Source organism: Chiloscyllium plagiosum, unplaced genomic scaffold (assembly GCF_037043375.1).
Source record: "Chiloscyllium plagiosum isolate Xiang-an unplaced genomic scaffold, Cpla_swu_hap1 HiC_scaffold_20, whole genome shotgun sequence".
NCBI lineage: Eukaryota > Metazoa > Chordata > Chondrichthyes > Orectolobiformes > Hemiscylliidae > Chiloscyllium > Chiloscyllium plagiosum.
Genome location: NW_028270158.1, coordinates 60758280 through 60770344, shown reverse-complemented (window position 1 = coordinate 60770344; position 12065 = coordinate 60758280).

Here is a 12065-nt window from a genome sequence, read left to right as displayed (position 1 = left end):
CAATCCTCAGAGCTTCTTATCAAGGCCTCCTTGTGAAAGCCCCATAGAACATGATGTCAGTGAATAACATGACACTTTATAATGATTGATGTAAGGGCTCAGGAGTCATGTTACTGGCGTGCTGTTCTATCTCTGACATTCCCCACAGCTTTTCAGCTCATGGAAATGGGAGTCTATGTTGGAAGATTCATTGGAGCGACTCGGAAAGAACGCTGTCAGCTAGCTCAGTAAAAACAGCTCAGCCTCCAGAATGAGAATCAGGAGAAAGCAGAGGAGAGTAATCAGACTCTGAATGTACCAAGCCCCTCACCAAGCCTCCATGTACCAGCCTCCAAGTCCCTACCTACAGCTGTATTAAAGTCATACAGTCATAAAGATGTACAGCCCTCAGCCTCCAATATTCCATGGAAAATAGCTCCGGCCTATTCAGCTTCTCCTTACAACTGGAGAACAGAATGTTTGCGCCAGTGGGTCATTTCAAAGGGCATCTGGGGGCCTGTGTAGCATCTCCCAATCCTGCATCCAGGAGGTAACGGATGCAGCATTCCCCAGCTAACACCATTGAATATCCTTGCCCCATGATGAGGAGAGCCAAGCTGCTCAGACAGTGGGATTCTCCACCATCACTGCAGGGTGCAGGGCACTGGGCACTATAGACTCCACTGAGGGTGCTTTGAGGGCACCACAAACTTGCAGCATTTATTAACCAAAAAGGCTTTAACCCAATCAGTATCCAGATTATCTGTGATCACCGGTACCAGACTTTGAAGATGTCACCAGATATCCAGGAGGTGCCAAAATGTGCACGTACTGGAGGACTCACAGGCTCCTCCTCCTTCCAAGGTCCACTTGGGATTGGCCACTGAGGAAGAAGTGCTGTTCTGTCCAAACATGACAGATGACGCCTTTACAAAGTGAAGTGCAGAACAGAGTTGTCTCACTGCTCACATTTCTACCAGGGTCACATCAGCACACACCACAAGCCACCTTAAGATTTTTAAAAAATGCATTCATGGGATGAGGGCATTGCTGGCTGGGCCAGCATTTATTGCTCATCCCTAATTACCCAGAGGGCAGTTAAGAGTCAACCACATTGCTGTGGGTCTGGAGTCATATCTAGGCCAGATAGTCATTAGTGAACCAGATGGGTTTTTCCAACAATCAGCAATGGATTCACAGTCATCATTAAGTTCTTACTTCCAGATTTTACTGAGTTCAAATTGCACCATCTGCCATGGTGGGATTCGAACCCGGGTCCCCAGAACATTACCGGTCTCTGCATTAACAGTCCAGCGATAATACCAAAAATCATAGAACATTACAGCGCAGTACAGACCCTTCAGCCCTCGATGTTGCACCAACCTGTGGAACCAATCTGAAGCCATCTAACCTTTGCATCCACATGCTTCTCCAATGACCATTTAAATGCCCTTAAAACTGGCAGGTCTACTACTGTTGCAGATCGGGCGTTCCATACCGCTACTACTCTCTGAGTAAAGAAACTACCTCTGCTACCTCCCCTCATGCTAGCCATCATGATCCAAGGAAAAAGGCTCTCACTATCCATCCTATCTAACCCTTTGATTATCTTATATGTCTCAATTAAGTCACCTCAACCTTCTTCTCTCTAATGAAAATAGCCTCAAGTCGCTCAGCCTTTCCTCATAAGACCTTCCCTCCATACCAGGCAACATCCTAGTAAATCTCCTCTGAACCCTTTCCAAAGCTTACACATCCTTCCTAAAATGCAGTGACCAGAATGGTACGCAATACTGCAAGTGCGATCTTTTAGATTAGATTACTTACAGTGTGGAAACAAGCCCTTTGGTACAACAAGTCCACACCGACCCGCCGAAGCGCAACCCACCCATACTCCTACATTTACCCCTCACCTAACACTACGGGCAATTTAGCATGGCCAATTCACCTAACCTGCACATCTTTGGACTGTGGGAGGAAACAGGAGCACCCGGAGGAAACCCATGCAGACACGGGGAGAACGTGCAAACTCCACACAGTCAGTAGCCTGAGGCGGGAATTGAACCCAGGTCTCTGGCGCAGTGAGGCAGCAGCGCTAACCACTGTGCCACCGTGCTGCCCACCAGGGTTTTGTACAGCTGCAACATGACCTCATGGATCCAAAACTCAATCCCTCTACCAATAAAAATCAACATACCGTATGCCTTCTTAACAACCCTATCAACCTGGCTGGCAATTTTCAGGGATCTATGTACATGGACACCGAGATCTCTTTGCTGATCTACACTACCAAGAATCTTACCATTAACTCAGTACTCTTTACTCCTCTTGTTCCTTCCAAAGTGAATCACCTCACACTTTTCTGCACTAAACTCCATGTGCCATCTCTCAGCCAGGCTCTGCAGCTTAACCGCTAAACTATGGCCTCCTGGTTAAAGTTTCAATGGCTCAACCTCTCCAGCAGACCTTACAGTTTAGCTCAAAAACAGGGTGTCATATTATGCAGTGCCCTGCTCAACGGGAGTTGATAAAGGGGGGAGTCCAGGATGCAGACGATAAGGCAATTGACATCAATTCTCTGAACACGAGGAGATTGATCGGGAGGGACATTCAGTTGTGATAGAGCTCTGCACTATCAAGTGCAGGAGGTCAGACAGAACCTCAATAAAATCCACTTTCAAGATGAATAAGCTGGGGTTGAACTTTTTGACATTCTATAATTGATTACATGGCAACCCGCCTCTGGGAGTCCACAGTACATGTGGACTTGGTTATTTTTGCATGCCTTGAACTTTTCTGTAACTAAACAAATGTTTTATTATCCTTTATGATTGCAGTCATTTCATAAACCAGTTTGGACATGTTCTGAATGCATTCTTCTAATCTTTAGTTGATTCTACCATCAGGTAAATGGTATGTTTCCTTTCATTGCAAGAGGATTTAAGTTCAGAAGAAAGGATGTCTTACCCCAAACATGCAGGGCTTTGGTGAGACCACACCTGGTCTACTGTGTGCAGGTCTGGTCTCCCTGTCTAAGAGAGTCTAAACATGGCATAGAGGGAGTACAGCGGATACCCAGAATGGCAGGACTATTGTATGAAGACAGTTTGGTTCAACTGGGCCTGTATTCACTAGAGTTCAGAAGAATGAGAGGAAATCTGACTAAAACATATAAAATTCTAATAGGGCTGGACAGACTCAATGCAGGGAGGATGTTTCCTCTGGTCTAGGAGTCTGAGAGAGTCACAGGGTCATACAGCATGGAAACAGAGCCTTCGGTCCAACCCCTCCATGCCAACTATATTTCCCAAACTGAACTAGTGCCGTTAGCCTGTGTTTGGCCTATATCCCTCTAAACCTTTCCTATCCATGCACCTGTCCATATGTCTTTTAAATGTTGTAATTGTACCCATCTCTATCACTTCCTCTGGCATTGTCTTCCACACATGAACCACACCTTGTGTTAAAAGGTTGCCTCTCAGGTCCCTTTTAAATCTTTCCGCTCTCACCTTAAAAATATGCTCCCTAGTTTTGAACTCCCCCACCCTAGGGAAAAGACCTGTGTTGTTCACCTTACCTATGCCCCTCAAGATTTTATAAACCTCTATGAGGTCACCTCCTACTCTCCAGTGAAAACAGTTCCAGCCCATCCAGCTTCTCTTTATAACTCCAGTCCCAGCAATACAAAGGCAAATCTTTTCTGAACCCTCTCCATTGAACTTTATAAGAATGAGAGGTGATCTTTTTGAAATGTACACAATTCTTAGGGGCTTGATAGGGTAGGTACTGAGAAATGGTTTTCTTTTCTGGGAGAGTCTAGGACCAGCGGGCATAATCTCAGAATAAAAAGTTGCACATTTAAGACAGAAATGGGAAGGAATTTCTTCTCTCAAAATAGTAGTAAATTTGTGGGAGTATTTACTTCAAAGGGCTGTCAAGAATGGGTCATTAAGTGTATTCGGAGACACTTAATCAAAGGAATCGAAGGTTGAGGCAAAGGCAGGATGGTGGAGTTGAGGATTATCAGATCAGCTGTGATCTCATTGAATAGCAGAGCAGACTCAATGGGCTGAATGGCCTACTTATGTTCCTATGTCTTAAGCGCACCAAGACCCTTCTGCAATGCAGCATTCTGTAGAAGTTCTCCTTTTAAATAATATCCTGTTTGCCGATTCTTTCTGCCAAAGTGGACAACTCACATTTTCCCACTTTGTACTCTACCTACCAAGCTATTCTCCACTAGCTTAAACTATCGCAGTCTGATTTTCCTGATCCTAAATAGAAGCAGGGCCAGGTAAAAAGAACAGCCAGGAACTGGGTCCTAAAGCCCAGCTTCAGCTATTTTCACAGGCATGGAGGTGGTGGTGGTGGATTGGATAGCCATTACAGACATCTTTTTGAAAAGCTGCAAGCCAGATTCCTCATGATTTTCATGGTGGGCAGCCACAACGTAGTAAACCTCTTGATTTATGTCTGATGTGAAGTATGATCTTAAGGAAGGAAGAATATTTCTTCTTGTGCAGTTCATCAAGAGATTCTGTAATCTAAGATGTATCTCAGAGAGACCCTACAGTATGAAAGCAGGCCATTTGGCCTGTTGACCCTCCAAACAGCATCACACCTAGCCCGAACCCATCCCTGTAATGCAACATTTCACATGGCTAATCACTTAGCCTGCACATCCCCAGACACTACAGGGCAACTTAGCATGGCCAATTCACCTGATCTGCACTTCTTTGGACTGTGGGAGGAAACCAGAGAAGCTGACAGAAAACCTTGCAGACACGGGGAGAATGTGCAAACTCCACGCAGACAGTCGCCAGAGGCTAGAATTGAACCCAGGTCCCTGGTGCTGGGAGGTAGCAGTGCTAACCACTGAGCCACTGCTGCCCTTACCCGCTCTGACTGGTTATAAGCTTTTTTTTTATAGCAGATTATCTTTGGTTGGGAGTTATGAAATATCTTTTTAAATGTCTCCCATTGATTCTCTACCATCTTACATATTAATTCATTTTTCCAATCCACTTTAGCCAAACTGCTTTCACTTTCTTGTAAATGCTTTTATTTAAGAATTTCAGTCCTAAATTTCCCACTCTCAAACTGAATGTGAAATTATCATCACTTTGTCTAGTGGACCCTTTCTAATTCATTTGTTTGAGCTGGACTGGCTATTTCTGTCTTGAAATTGGAAAAGAGTAATGACTATGTTAATGAATTAACAGTAAATGCTGAAGACCTACATGTCATAGAATGTTGCTTATTTGCCAAAGAATATCTGTTTTACGATTAAATAACATCGTACAGTGGTAACTGGTAACTTGAAGATTTGGGATTTTAATAGCCAAGTAAATTACTAGTAAGACTAACTTTGATTAAAAGCAGTAGGGAGAAGCTGAATAGGCTGGGGCTGTTTTCCCTGGAGGTAGGAGGTGGAGGGATGATCTTATAGAGGTTTATGAAATCATGAGGGGCATGGCAAGGGTAAATAGCCAAGGCTTTTTTATCCTTATGGTAGGGGAGTCCAAAACTAAGTGGCATAGGTTTAAGTGAGAGGGGAATGATTTAAAGGGACCTGAAGTGCAACATTTTCACAGAGGGTGGTGTATGTATAGAATGAGTTGGTTGTGGAAGCTGATACAATTACAACATTTAAAAGGAAGGATTTAGAAGGATATGGGTTAAATGCTGGCAAATAGGACTAGATCAGTTTAGGATACCTGGTTGGCATGGATGAGTTGGACCGAAGGGTCAGTATCCATGCTGTATAACTCTATGATTCTAAATGTTTATGTATCCTGGAAATACATATACCTGTAGACAAAATAAGATTGAATTATTGGTACATTTTAACTAATATAATGTGTAATAGTTACAAAACATGAGGCGCCAACATCAAATCTTATCTCAACAAAGGTGGTAGGGATTATTACACAATCATGAATTTTTCTGTGGCAATGGACACAGAGGAAAACCTCACCCAAACAGTTAAGGAACAGAAACTGAAAACAGTTGGCTGAGCTCCCTTGTTTATTCAGTTGCCAAAGGAGCGCAAACTATTTGAAATTCAATTGTTATTTGAACAGATTGAGCTGTGCTCAGTCGGGGAGGTATCAGTGGCACTGCAGTGGGTCTCAGTACCTGTATAGATAGAGACAGAAAAATTGGCTTAGTTCTGAATGGGTATTTCACTAACCCATTTCGAATAATGTGATCTGGAAGTCTGTGTGCACATGAATGCAAAAGGAAGACATATTCTGACTAGGATATGATAATTCTCATGTTCTGATAGGAGGCTGATATCTGTACAACAACAACTTACATTTACATAAACGCCATTAATGTATTAAAACATCCCACTTCATAGGTGCAATATCAGGCAAGAATTCTGACACATCCTAATATTCCCTTATAGGCTGTAAAGAGTATCTTAAAGGGAGGGAAAGATGGAAAAATGAAAGTTTAGACTCCAACTGTCCTTGGCCTCTATTAGGCCAGTCGGTTTAAGGGCAATTGGGGATACGCAACAATTGGTAGCCTTGCAGTAATTCACACATCCCGTGAAAGAGAGAAAAAAAATTACACATATATTTTGTTTTAAATTCAAGTAGTGCCAGAGGACTTGGAGATTGCAAATATGATTCTGATATTAAAAAGGGATGTAAATAAATCCAGGGAAATTATATATTAGTTAGTTTAAAGTTGGCAGTGGGAAAGATAACCAAATTTTTACTTAAAAGATGAAATAGAAAAATATTTAGAAACCAAACAGTGTAGACAGCCTGAAATTCCAAAGGCAAAGTCTCACTTGATCAATGTTGATATTTCTGAAGTAAAAGAAAGGCAAGAGTAATTTAGTATATCTGGATTTTGTCGTGTGTTCAATAAGGGATTGCAATGAAAGACGCATGACTAAGGTGAAGTCAAGGAATAATCAGCAGAATGGATAGCGTGCTGGTTTCAAAACAGAAATGAGGTTATGGATTGTTACTTAGAGTAGCAAAACGTGGGGAGCATTTTTACTTACAAGGCCTAGTTCTGGGTCCACTGTTTACCACCTATAGAAAAGAGTTGCTCATAGAATCCCTATAGTGTGGAAAGCAGGCCATTTGGCCCATCAAGTGCACACCAATATTGCAAGCAGCATTTTACCTAGATCCACTCCCCTACCTCATCCCTGTAACCCTGCACTTCCCATGGCTAATCTACTTAACTTACACATCCCTGGACATTATGGGCAATTTAGCACAGCCAATCCACCTAACCTGCGCATCTTTGGACCATGGGTGGAAACCAAAGGAAACTCACGCAGACATAGGAGAATGTGCAAACTCCACTCAGACAGTTGCCTGAGGTTGGAATTGAATGTGGGCCCCTGGCGCTGTGAGGGAGCAGTACTAACCACTGAACGACCATGCCACAAACCATGCAAGTAGCCAATGGCATATAAGCACGGTAGAAAATACATTCTTCTCGTATTTGTTTAAGCTTACCTGTTAAGAATAAATTTTAACACAAATAATAATTAACATCAAGGTTAAGTCAAAGTTAAAATTAATTTGCTTTCTAAGTACTATACCCAAGTTTAAAAAATGTAGAAGCAACAGATATAGCAATTAGCAAAATCCAAATCCTGAAAAGGACCCATTCTGAAATTAATATTCAGAATTGAAATGTACAAAGTTATGAAGTCCTGTAATCTGCATTACCCTTCACCTATGGACAGCTCTGGTCTAGATTACAGTGAAAACCATGACCAGACAGAGAGCAATTAAACTGTACTAAAAAGGTGTATTGTTCTTTGTAGCAAAATCCAACCAGTGTCTAGTGAAAATAGTTACATGTTTTCAATTTTAAGTAAGGTAGTGAAAAGCAATCAACTTGTAACTCAGTTACAATGTTGAAATTGCGATTAATGCTAAGATTGCAAATCTATTTATGCCAATTTGCATTTATTTTGAAGATTGAGATTTGGCAGATCAGGAAACTAAATGTCATGGCATGACACTCAGAATTTCTTCCAACCCACTAAAGGCAATTACCAAGTAATTAAAGCCCTTGGAATTTTTTGCTCAGACACAAATAATGAACACATTTCTCAAACTCGAGAAATATCTGATTGAGTGTGGGATTAAGAATTATGGGCATAGATGCAAACAATTAAATATACATCAAAAAGAAATGGTGATTCCTGTACATTTTAAAACAGAGATTTTGTTTGTGGTGAGGGCAGAAACCCAGAATTGAATAATTGTTCCAAGTTAACAAAGCTAGGAAGGAATTTCCACATAGGATTTTGCTCTTGAATTTAATCAGGGCAGAATTCTTTGATGGGACGGAACTTTATGGCTCATTCTCATTTCTTATTGCCTATTGTGAGATTACACTGCAATAATTTTTAAAAATCTTACAGGGTATAGGGTGGCATGGGCTAAGCCTACATTTCTCGTGCATTCCAAACTGTCCAGAGGCTAGGGAAGGGTTAACCAAATAGGTTGCGTACCAATATTGCTGCTGGTCTGAAGTCACATGTAGGCCAGATCAGATAAGGATGACAGATTTACTGAACCAGTGGGTTTTTAATAATAGTCAACAGTGGTTATGTGATCACCATTTGGCAATCTTTTATTTCCAGATTATCGAACACAAACTTCACCAGCTATCATGATGGGATTGGAAACCATGCCTTCTGCCATTATCCTGGGGTTCTGGATAACATATCCAGTGACATTACCACTGTAATCACTGCCAGAACCTTACTTTTTGAATGGTACAATCTGTTGACTCCTCTATATGTAAAGGCCAGCATTCAATTAGCCTTTTGATCTTATTTTTGTACTCGATCGTGGCATTTTAATAGTCTATGCACATGGATCTTCTCTGTTTCTAGCTCATCATTTAGAAAGTACCTGTTCAATCATTCTTAGGAGAATGTTGATGAAATCATAATTGAATCATAGAATTGCTAGTGTCGATAGAGGCCATTCCACCCTTTGACTCTGCACCAATAAACTGAATAGTATCACACTCAGAACGCCACTGTCCCTGTAACTGTGCATTTCCCATGGCTACCCCACCGGACCTGTACATCATTGGACTGTGGGAGGATACCAGAGCACCTGGAGGAATCCCACACAGACACGGGGAGAATGTGCTGAATCCACTCTGATAGTCACCAGATGCTGGAATCGAACCCAGGTACTGGTGCTGTAAGCAATGCTAACCATTGAGCCACCTTGCTACCTCCTGCCTATGTTGAAATCCAATTGCTAGCTTTGTCCATTCAATTCATGATCACTAATTTGACATTGGCAACCGTACTGCTTGCAATGCTGCCTATCATTGCATCAATGACAAATTTGGTTGTGTCACTGCTACTTTATAAGCAGCTTCACTTCTCAAACTCAAATTGTACAGAAGAAGCCACTGTGAAAAGTATATCCCTTCCTTATGAAGTTTGCTTTGTGCATACAACTTAGCATTCAAAAGTGGCATTCTAGTGCACAACAGACACCTGAAGCAAACTTTTATGATTTGTAGTTTGCATTTCATCCATGGTAGCAGTCAGACTTGGTGGATTCAACTCCACCATATCCAGACCAGTATGCATCATTTCTGATGACACGGAATCATTGAAGGAGCTCTTTACAATGAAGCTAGTCCCCATAGGATCACAAGACCTTCCTGATAAGCACATAAATAAGAAATATTTGGGTCAACTGCAGACTAGTTTAGCTTGGATTTATGATTAGCATGGACTGGTTAGACCAAAAATGTCTGTTTCTGTGCTATATGACTCCATGATGCCACAAAACATTCCATGGCATTGAGTAAAGGCAGAAGAGGGGGTATAAATCAATTTAGGGCCTTTTATGGAGCCTGGACTCAGTCCCATAACCAAACATACAGGTGTATGGGCTAGGCCTAAGGCATTCCACTGGAAAGAGCTCCATCTCAGTTTTTGTGGGGTGATGGGGCAAAGATGCATTCTTATTCATTCTGGTTCCAAGAAAGCTAGGAAATGTAGACTTAAAAATTCACCTGAAATCTCTTGCAGCAGCAGAATTCCTGTGAGATGGAATCATAGTCATACAGTGCAGAACCAGACCTTTTGGCCTAACCTGTCCATGTCAACCAGGTTTCCTCAACTAAACTGGTCCTATTTGTCTGCATTTGGCTCCTTATCCCACTAAATCTTTCCTATCCACGTACCTATCCAAATGTCTTTCAAAACACTAATTATACTCTCAATGCAGAAACAGAAAACTCAGACCATCAAATTTACTTCCATAGGTTTTTACACTTTGTTGGGAAAATTTTAACTAAACTGCTTAAATGGGTACATGATCAGTATGATTTACAATGCAAAGGATTTAAATCAGCACTGCAAAGTTTGATTGCACTAGGTTGTATTTCTAGTGAGTGTTTATTAGATAGCACACATTATGATTCATCTTGAATGGCCTTTGGATGTTCATGTTGACCTTCCAACTAAAACTTTCCCAGCATCCTTTATAATGTAGTTTTGCAAATGTTATACTTTTGGGAAAAAAAGACTGTGCGCAGCTGTTGATTTACCCCATTTCATATAAGGCAAGTCAAAAACCAGTATGAAAAGCCCAGCTGAGTGGAATTATGGCAGTATTTTGTGCTCTACATCTGTATTGCACAACTATCTATTCTGAAATTTAAGAGCTGCTCCAAACTTTATGCCATTCATACTCAAAGTCTTTGATCACTTACATACTGGAAATGCTAAAGCTTTTCTAACAGCCATAGATTCTTCTAAATGTCTGTAGCTCTAGTTAAAATTATTTCAGAAAAACGTCAGTACTAAAAAGTCTGACAGGAGGGACTGAGGAAACTCAATGTGCATGCAAGACTGTTGGGGTAGTGAAAAAGCAGTCAACTAGCTGCATGGGGCAATTCCAGCTGTCTTTCATTTCATGCTCTGTCCCAATTTAGCCTCCGAAATCGGCTTTAAATGGACAACTTAGCAGAGGCGCAACATTCAAAAATGTAACATATGTCACTAGTACGATTTCTGTAACAGAATGTGTTTTGTGGTGCGGTACCTGATATTAAGATTAACACATTGTCTGAAAGCTAGAGCTTTCAAACATCTAGATATGGAAGCCAGTGCAATACTCTAGAGTGCTGTCTTTCCTAACGTGTGACACTTTACTCAAAAGGTCAAACAACGCCACCATTGCAGAAAGTGTGTTTTGGTAGTACTGCACATTGTAATAGTTGTTAAGTGCTAGTAAAAAGAAATAAAGGAAAATTAAATATCTCATATGCTCTGAGATTCATATTTCATATGACAGTCAATTGAAACATTTAAAATCTAGGAGGAGGAAGAGAAAATTCACCCTCTCAAGACTGCTCCACTGTTTAATACAATCATGGCTGATCTCAACTCAGCCTTAACTCCACTTTCCCGTCCATTTCCCATAATCCTTCAACCCATTACTAATTAAAAATCTCTTATCCTTAAATTCATTCACTGTCCTAGAATCCACCACCCACTATCGTTGTAAACAACCTTTTAAGTAGTAATTTCTCTTCATCTCAGTTTTAAACATGCCATCCCTTATCCTAAAACTACGACCTCTCGATCTAGACTGCCCCACAAGAGGAAACATCTTTCTACATAAACTTAGTCAATCCCCTTTAGCACCTTTGAGATCTCGATTAGATCTCCTTAGATTCTTCTAAACTGTAGTAAGTGTTGGCCTAAACTTACCAATTTCTTTTCATAAGCAAACACCCTCACCTCTGGTATTAATCTAGTAAAGTTTGTATGAATGCCATTCAACACAACTACATCTCTCAAGAGGACCAAAACTCTATGCAATATTCCAGGTGCAGTCTCACTAATGTCTCGCATAACTGCAGCAACGCTTCCCTACTTTCATTGTCTATTCCTTTAGCATCTTCATGCACATGGACACCTAGACTCCCCTGCACTAAGGCACTCAAATTACATAAAAAACAGAAGTTGCTGGAAAAGCTCAGGATATCTAGCAGCCCCTGGGAAATCAGAGTTAGGTTTTGGGTCTGGTGACCCTTTCTCAGACATGAAAATT